Here is an 8,215-nt window from a genome sequence, read left to right on the forward strand (position 1 = left end):
GTACAGTTGATGCACTTTAATGAGATTTGATAACATTGGTGGTACCACTTTAGAATTGTATATATTTGCCAAATTATTATTATTATTATTATTGACTTCCAAGTACAAAGTGCGTTATTGTGATCGTGTACATACCTTTGAATATTATATAAAGACTGTGTTTTCAGTAATACAGTGTGTGGACATTCGTTTGTGGAGGTTCGGGGACTACACTGTACTTAAGAACCAGCCTGCATCACCTCCTGAGAAGCTAGGCCTTGATTGCTCGTCCATTGCTACCTTATAGAGAATCTTGGCTGGGGTCCGCTGTGCCTCTTCTCTACCATATAGAGAGCAGAAGTGCATACACCCCCGACCAGTCTTTAGTCAGGTTCTCCATCCAGAGGTCAGGTCCCTCAACCTTCACGCTTGGTTTCTGAAAGGTTGAGGTATAATGATTGGGACCTACCTGAAGACGTGATGGAGGTGTCGCTTTCGGCCAGAAGGCCCGCAACTAAGTCCCTGTACCGTTGCCATTGAAGAAAGTTCTGCGACTGGTGCAGGGTTAAGAATGTGGATCCTTTTGCATGTGAAATTCCCATGGTTCTGTCTTTTTTTTTTTTGCTTTCTTTGGCACACAGGTGGGTACCATTAAAGGTTACCCGGCGGCGCTGTCCATATTTAAGCGCTTGTCTAAAGTGTTCCTATTTTAAAATTCCTTTTTCTCAGTTTCTGAAAGGGCTCACTAATGTGTTCCCTCCGTCACCTTTCCAGGTGCCCGGTTGGGATTTGAACCTTGTTCTCAAGTTTCTGATGGGTGCTCCGTTTGAGCCTTTGCATTCGTGCCCTTTGAAACTGTTAACTCTTAAAACTGTATTTTTAGTTGTGGTCACTTCCGCTCGCAGAGTGAGTGAGTTACATGCACTTTCAGTTAAGCCACCCTTCACTGTGTTTCATAAGGACAGGGTTGTCCTTAGAGTTCGTCCTTCTTTTCTTCCGAAGGTGGTATCGGAATTTCATTTAGGCCAGAAGGTTGTTCTTCAGGCATTTTATCCTCCTCCACATCCTGGTAAGGAAGAGGAGAGGCTCCATAGGCTTGATCCTAGGAGAGCGTTAAGCTTTTATATTTCACGCATGTCCCGGGTCAGAGTGGACGATCAGCTCTTCATTGGTTACGCTGGAAAGCGTTTGGGACCGGCTGTGACGAAACAGACTTTGTCTCGCTGGATTATTTTGGCTATCTACGAGTGTTACAGCTTGGCGGGTAAGGACCCACCGGTCGGCTTACAGGCCCATTCTACCAGGGGTATGGCTGCCTCTACTGCCCTGCAGAGAGGTGTTCCTTTTCGAAACATCTGTGATGCAGCCATCTGGGCTTCGGTACATACTTTTGTACGTCATTATTCCCTCGATTCCATCCGGGGGCAGGATCTGGCCTTTGGCAAGGCGGTCCTTTACTCCGCAATTTGATTGGGCATGCTAAATTTCTGTTTTCTAAATTCTTTTTCCACCTCCTTGCATTGGTACTGCTTTGGGAGTCTGTCATAGATATGCAATACGTCGGAGGACCCAATCCCCTCTAAGAACAAGTTACTCTCTTACCTGGTAACGTTCTTTCGATGGGATGGTCTGACGACGTATTCCATTTTGCTCGCTCCCTCCCTACCTTCCCCGCTACAGAATTTATTATGCGATTGCAGCTTACGTTTCCGCAAGGCTTTGTGTGTCAGACTGGCAGAAGACTGTGGCACACGTTCTGGGAAAAACTACAACTGAGGCTACGGGCATCGTGCGTCCTACTTATAACATCCAGTGACGTCGGCCGTCGGAGGAGGTCCTCGAGGGCGGCGTATCAACGTCATCGACGCAGGACGCAGACACCGAAGATTTTCCGAAGCAGCACAGCTGTGGTGATTACTGTCATAGATATGGAATACGTCGTCGGACCATCCCATCGAAAGAACGTTACCAGGTAAGAGGAACTTGTTCTTCTTGATGGCTGCCATGAAAAGGGAAGCGGAGCCCCTTTCTCTTTCCATTGCAGCCTGCAGGTGCAGAGAGGAAGGAGCGGCTGCGGCGAGTGCCGCCGCTGTAGAGATACATAACGTTGAAGGAAAAAAAATAACTGGACAGAGGGGTGGGGGGAAGATGGCAGCGGGGGAGCCAGCTGTCGGGTGGGATGGGACGTAGGCTTTCATGGGCAGTGCAAGTCCACGTTCCTAGCCACCTGATTGGTGCGCCCCACGCCCCCTGCCAGGGTGCTAAAATTCTAGATTATTAAATAATTGTCCTTATCTAGTACACACAGAGTGCTTTGTACAGTGACTGTCACCTAATTGTCCACTATCTTGTTCCAACTGGTTATGGCTATTTACACAAAGAGCAGAAGAGAATCCTTTGGCAGAAGTGCTGCTATCAACTGTGCCAGCTTGTAGTTTCTTGATAGAAATATCCATTGCTACAAGAAATTAATCAACCCTCTTCCAGATTTAAAACAATGGAGATCAATAAGCACAAATTGTTGTGACAAAGGCCTACTAAATGAGGAACACCTGTATGAATATTCAATACCCACGAATGGCAACTATATACTTCATATCCAAAATTCACTAACAATTTAACAAATTCCCACAATATAAACCTATTGTGAGTGTTGGGTAAGAATTGGTGCAGACACACTGTGAGACTACACAAGACCTATCTGCTTGGTATTATGTAACCCGCCTTTTGATATAGGTCTATACTACACAAGTTGGTAGTGTGACTGAGCAGCCAGGACTATCTCAAGAGGGATAAATGTGAGTTGTAGAGCTGTACAGATTAAATACAAGTAACGCACTCTCAAGGTTTCAGTTAAGTATATATTTACACAAGTTTTAGTTGCAAACAATTGCCTTTTTAAAGAATGCGTAACAGTCAAGCAAACTTTGGGATCACTTTTCAAAGTCAATAAAGTTGGTGGATACTCTTTGGATATGCTAATACATTTTTCCTACACCCTGGAGTGACTTCAATAACAAAGATAGTATTGGATTTATCAAACACCAATATACTTTTTTGACTCTGGTTTTTCAGGATGGAAGGTTTAAGGAAATAGTTTTCTTATAACAGGAAGACGGTTTGAATCCTCTAATGCAAGGGGGCACAACGTATGTCCCGCAGGCCAGATGTGGCCCGGCCCATCACATCATGATTTGTGGCCCGGCCCATCACATCATGATTTATGGCCCTCCACGGAAGAGCAGTTCAAGAAAAAGGTGCAGGCAGCCCTTTTCTAGTCATTTCTGTGCCAAACAAAGCAACTCAGAAATAAGAGGCTGACCACTTAATTCTTGTTTATTTTTATACAAACAAAATAACAAGACCAACATTCTTCAATTTAGCCATTGCTTAATTTGTACAATAAAAACGAAATTTGGCCAAAAATGGTTGCAAATTCCTAAAGCACACATACTCCCTTTTTTAAAGGGACAGCATCTCAAACAAAATGTGATTTTCCTCAGTTGATTGTATTTCATTTTTGGTATTCTAGTTATGATACAGTATGACAGTTAGCATGGCACATAGTATTGGATAAGTGAAACTGCAATGTTATTTTGTTTCTTTCAGAACCCTCCCAAAATAAAACACAATAACAGGTAAACGGTACACCTCAGGCAGGGGTGGTTATTCTGTCAGCATCCTTGTTTTGTTAATCACAGGCCTCCAGTTGTTTCTTCTGTCAAACATGTCATTATGTTACCATGAAATATTACAGGATTTTCTTAGAACATTAAGAAATAGAACAATACGGTTAATAAGTATATTTCAGAAGGTGCCTTTTCTCTCACTTCATTTTAACATTTTGATGGTGCAAAAAAAAGCCTGCTAGACCCGCTTACAAAGTACAGCCCACCACAGAAGGTTTGCAAATTTCATTCAGCCCTTCAACAAAACCAGTCCAGTTGTGCACACCTGCTCTAATGCAATTTAGGTAAGCCTTTCCCAGCAGTAAAAGTGTTCAACAAATTATAACTTGTGAAGGGACAAGCAATGCCAAAGTCAATAGATCAGAAGGGTGTCTTTTTTTTAAATATATATAAAGGAGCCAGGACAACCAAAGTCAATTGGACACAGTTGAACGTTCTGATGCACTTTTTCGATAAGTCTTTCACAAAGTCAGATAGTTATAGAAAATCACTGAAGGAACACAAGCAGTTAAGCCTGTGCAAGGGGAGTTGAAATCAACTCAGAAAAGGTAAGCCAGTGCACTTCACAAGTGAGAAAACGCGGCTTAAGGCAATAAGTTAAGTACCCCAAGCCCAAACAAAGTACCTCTGGTTTGAAGAAAAGTGGTCCAGCTGGATTCAGTCTTGCTACAGCCAAGCAGACCCTTGTTCCTGAGCTTCAGTCATGGGGACAAGAGTGGGAACGTCTGCTGTGCTCCTGCGGCAATACTCTGGAAAGGACTTTAGCAGCTAGGTGATCTCTTCGATTCAGCAGCCCCTAGCTGTTTCAGCACTGCGCAAACAGCACTGATGCAGAACATATATCCCCGGTTGGACTTTCCTTGCTCCTTCGGTCCTGGACTCTGGTGAGGGGACACTGGATCTGGATGTCCTGCTTCTGGAGTGTCCTTAAGAGGCTCCAGGAGCTTTTGGCTGGATTTGTTGAGCGGAAGATATTGCACTTAGCTATGGACACTTGACCCCTGGCATTGGAATTCTGCAGCACTGGAGAGCCACAGCAAGTCTGGGGTTGTGCCATCGTGGAGTTCGTCACAGGGCTAGTTGGTCCCACCAAGTGAAAAACTGCTATATAAATGTGTTATAAATGCCATATCATATCACCAGCCCAAGGGGAGAAGTCGTTCCCTCCAGAGCTTCTCTGATAATGTGAAAAAGGTCAGCACAGCAGCAGTGCTTGACTGGGCAATTCGAGGTCCGGGAGGTTGCAGCGGGCTTCTCTTCACGATTTCTTCTTCGGATGTTTCTTCCAGTGGTCGACTCTGCCTGTAGTACCAAGAACCTTGCCTTTTAAGCTTGTTCTCATTAATTCACAGCCCTAGGCTGTTAACCACACTCCAGGGTTGCTGTCCTTCCCGGACAGCCAGCTGGCCAATCGGGACTGGTTTCGATCAGGCACACCTAGAGACAATAGACACAATGGCGTTTTGGACTTCCTGTCCTTCCAAACACACTGGAGCCAGGGGTGGGCTGAAGTCTGACAAAGGCAAAACGCACAAAGGGCTCAAACCTGTCTCAACGCACAGAGTAAAAGTCAAGAACGACCTCGCAAACAGAAAAAGGTGAAAAAAGAAGGGTGGGGTCATTTTGACAAAATGGTCACCCATGGGTGCTGTACTGCAGCGAAGGGTTTATCCTGTGGTAAAAATGCACACTGGTAGAAAAAAGTAAGCCACTGCCATCAACCATTTAAAGTAGTGAGGGTAACAATGTTACATGAGAACGTAGGATAAGGGGCTACTAGGTAAACCTCCCTCCGCCCCCCCCCCCCCCGCACACCACATAAGAAATCAATTTCACCTTACTCTTCTTGGGAACGATAGTTCACCCAAGAAAAGGTAGTTAAACCGTAAGAGAGATCCAAGTATTCTCCCAGGGACACTACACTGAGGATGTTGTGTGTCACTATACAAAAGGCAGATGCCTATGGAGTTTGTCAGACTCCAAAAACAGTGAAAACATAAACTCCCTCATGCATTTCTCAGATTAGGATTGAGGAAAAGGTCCCACTCACTCAGGAGTTAAAATTAAAGTCCTAAATCCAGCAAAAGAGCAGGGGATCTCTAAGGTGGGAGGAAATTAGCAAAAGAAATGAAAATTCTCCCTAACAGTGAGTGGAATTGGATCTCTGACTGAGAGAATTTAAGCCTCAATTGAGCAAATAAAGGGATAATTGTTATTGCTTTCCTGTTAACACAGCAACAATTCAACATGGCGGCTACATTTGTAGAAACTGTGACATCATTGCGCTTGCAACACATGCATGATGCATGATGATGTTGCGTGTGATTCATTAATGTTTGGTCATTTTAGAACGCCGAATCCACCAGGATCAGTGTTCAAAAAAGTACACTGGAGAATTCAATCCAGTGAAAACATGCTTTTCTGGTGAGTTACAATGCTTAACGCCTTAACTTTTCATTGTGGGCAAAATCACTATCCCTTATGTTTAGTTAATTAAGCCCTTCAACTACATCCTTTCTCAAGGAGACCACTTAATTCTACATTTGGTCGACCATTTATCATTTTCCCACACAGGGCATTAAAACCCGGCAAGAAGAATTCCCCCACCCCCCAATGTTCAACAAACTTGTTTCAGAGCCCTTGTGGGTGAGTTCATTTCATCAATACACGACTTAGAAAATCCATTTAATATTATGTACACATTCACTTATTGGTCTTGTATTCGTTTGTCATTTGACAATGGTTTAACAATTGATATTTATCCATTTTGAAATTGCAAGCTACAGATAATTTGAGATTTGTGCTGGATTCCTCCTATTGAGCCACCTTAATACAGTGGTGAAACACGTGTCGAGGACTTTGTACTAACTTGATGAACTACATGTAATGAGACTATTAAAGCTCAAACCTATACAATACACTGACATTTTGAGTGTTCGGTTTCATCAAGCAAGCCATAACCCCACTTAGATAGACAAAAAACTACAAACTGGTGCAGGGATTTGACTCCATGTATTTTTTACTTTCCAGTGGATATTGGCCAGACGTAATAGTGTGGGCAAACTAGCAACAGTCTTAATCCAAAAAAATCAACAATCTGATTCCTTTTGCAGTAGGTTTGAGGTATGTCTGCAACTTTTTGTTTATATGCTATCAACTTTCACAACGTCCTCTTTTAGAAATAGCACTCCATTTAAACCCATACTGTATTTGGCCACCTTTCATGCTCAGTGGTTCACCAGTGGCAATGAATAGATTAACCTCTGTCACGAGGGGAGACCAGGATCAATAACCTGGCCAAGACAGAAATGCTGTTTGAACCAAAGTTTCTATATTTTGGGAATGATACACAAGGTGGGCAACACAACAAGCAAAGTTGTAAACTTAACTCTGGAACCAAATGTCTTCACATAATGTAGAACACAAAGCGGGTTTAAAGGGCTTCCTATTCCCAGTATTTCCACATGGTAATGTGTTGCCTTCTGGTCTCAGATCTGGCTAATGGATTTCCTATACCCTTCTTCTTGGGTTTCTCGGGGTGTCCTTGTGTAGGTTCTCAGACTCAGGGTTTTAGGGCTTCTCGCACCCTTGTGTTCCTCTCTTGATCGCTTCCACTTTATTCTCCGACTTAAAGGGCTCTCTCAACCTTCTTTTGCTTTTCCACTCTCTCTCCTGCTCTGCTTTTTTCAGGAATTCTCTCTTTTACCTTTTTTTAAGGGTGCAATTATTTAAGGGATATCCATCAACTCCCTGCTTTAGGGTCCTGACTCCTACCTTCTTGCACACCTCTCCACTCCTGTGCACCACTTCTTCCTCAACACCACGGCTGGGCCCATTCCTTCTCCCACCATGGACATCACTCCTTCAAATCAGAGTCTGACTCATAAAACCCTGCCTTGAGCTAGGCTTGCCCTCCAAGCCTTCCTAGTTGGGTGTGGTTGAGTTTCTCTCTTGTACTCCTGATGTGCCTTGGTCAGCTCTTCCTGAAGTTTTCTCCCAACCGCTGCTGGTTGTTATTCTCCCGTCACCTACTGGTCGCTCTCCTATCACTTGCTGTTACTCCCGCTCTCTCCAATCTCCCACCTTCTCCAGACTCATTTCTCTTTTTCCATCCTTCTCCAAACTCCTGCCACCAGTTCCCACTCCACGTTCCCACACCACTAGACTGAAAACCTGAGTTTATATAACCCTGCTACCCCTCCTGGAGGTTTGGTTTATTGTGAGGGTCTGTCCATGCAAGGGTGAACCCGTAAATGGCTGTATTTTGGGTTTTGTAGGTGGGACCAAGCCTTAAGGCAGAGCCGCTACTTTGGTTTTTACTTCCACTAATGTGTCGCCCAACACACCACTAAACTCTTTTTGTTTGTTTCTTTGGGATACATGCACAGTGGGGACGGGGCGCATGGGTTTAGGAGTTTGCAGCACGTGTGCGTGAAAATAAAGCACTGATGGCTGCATTCTCTGAACAAGCAGGTTTACTGCCAGTAAATGTATTTTGAATGTGTTGGTTCAAGGAGCAGGCCCCAAGAACCGTTTCGTTCTGTGCT

Source organism: Ambystoma mexicanum, chromosome 2q (assembly GCF_040938575.1).
Source record: "Ambystoma mexicanum isolate Mex_15411 chromosome 2q, UKY_AmexF1_1, whole genome shotgun sequence".
NCBI lineage: Eukaryota > Metazoa > Chordata > Amphibia > Caudata > Ambystomatidae > Ambystoma > Ambystoma mexicanum.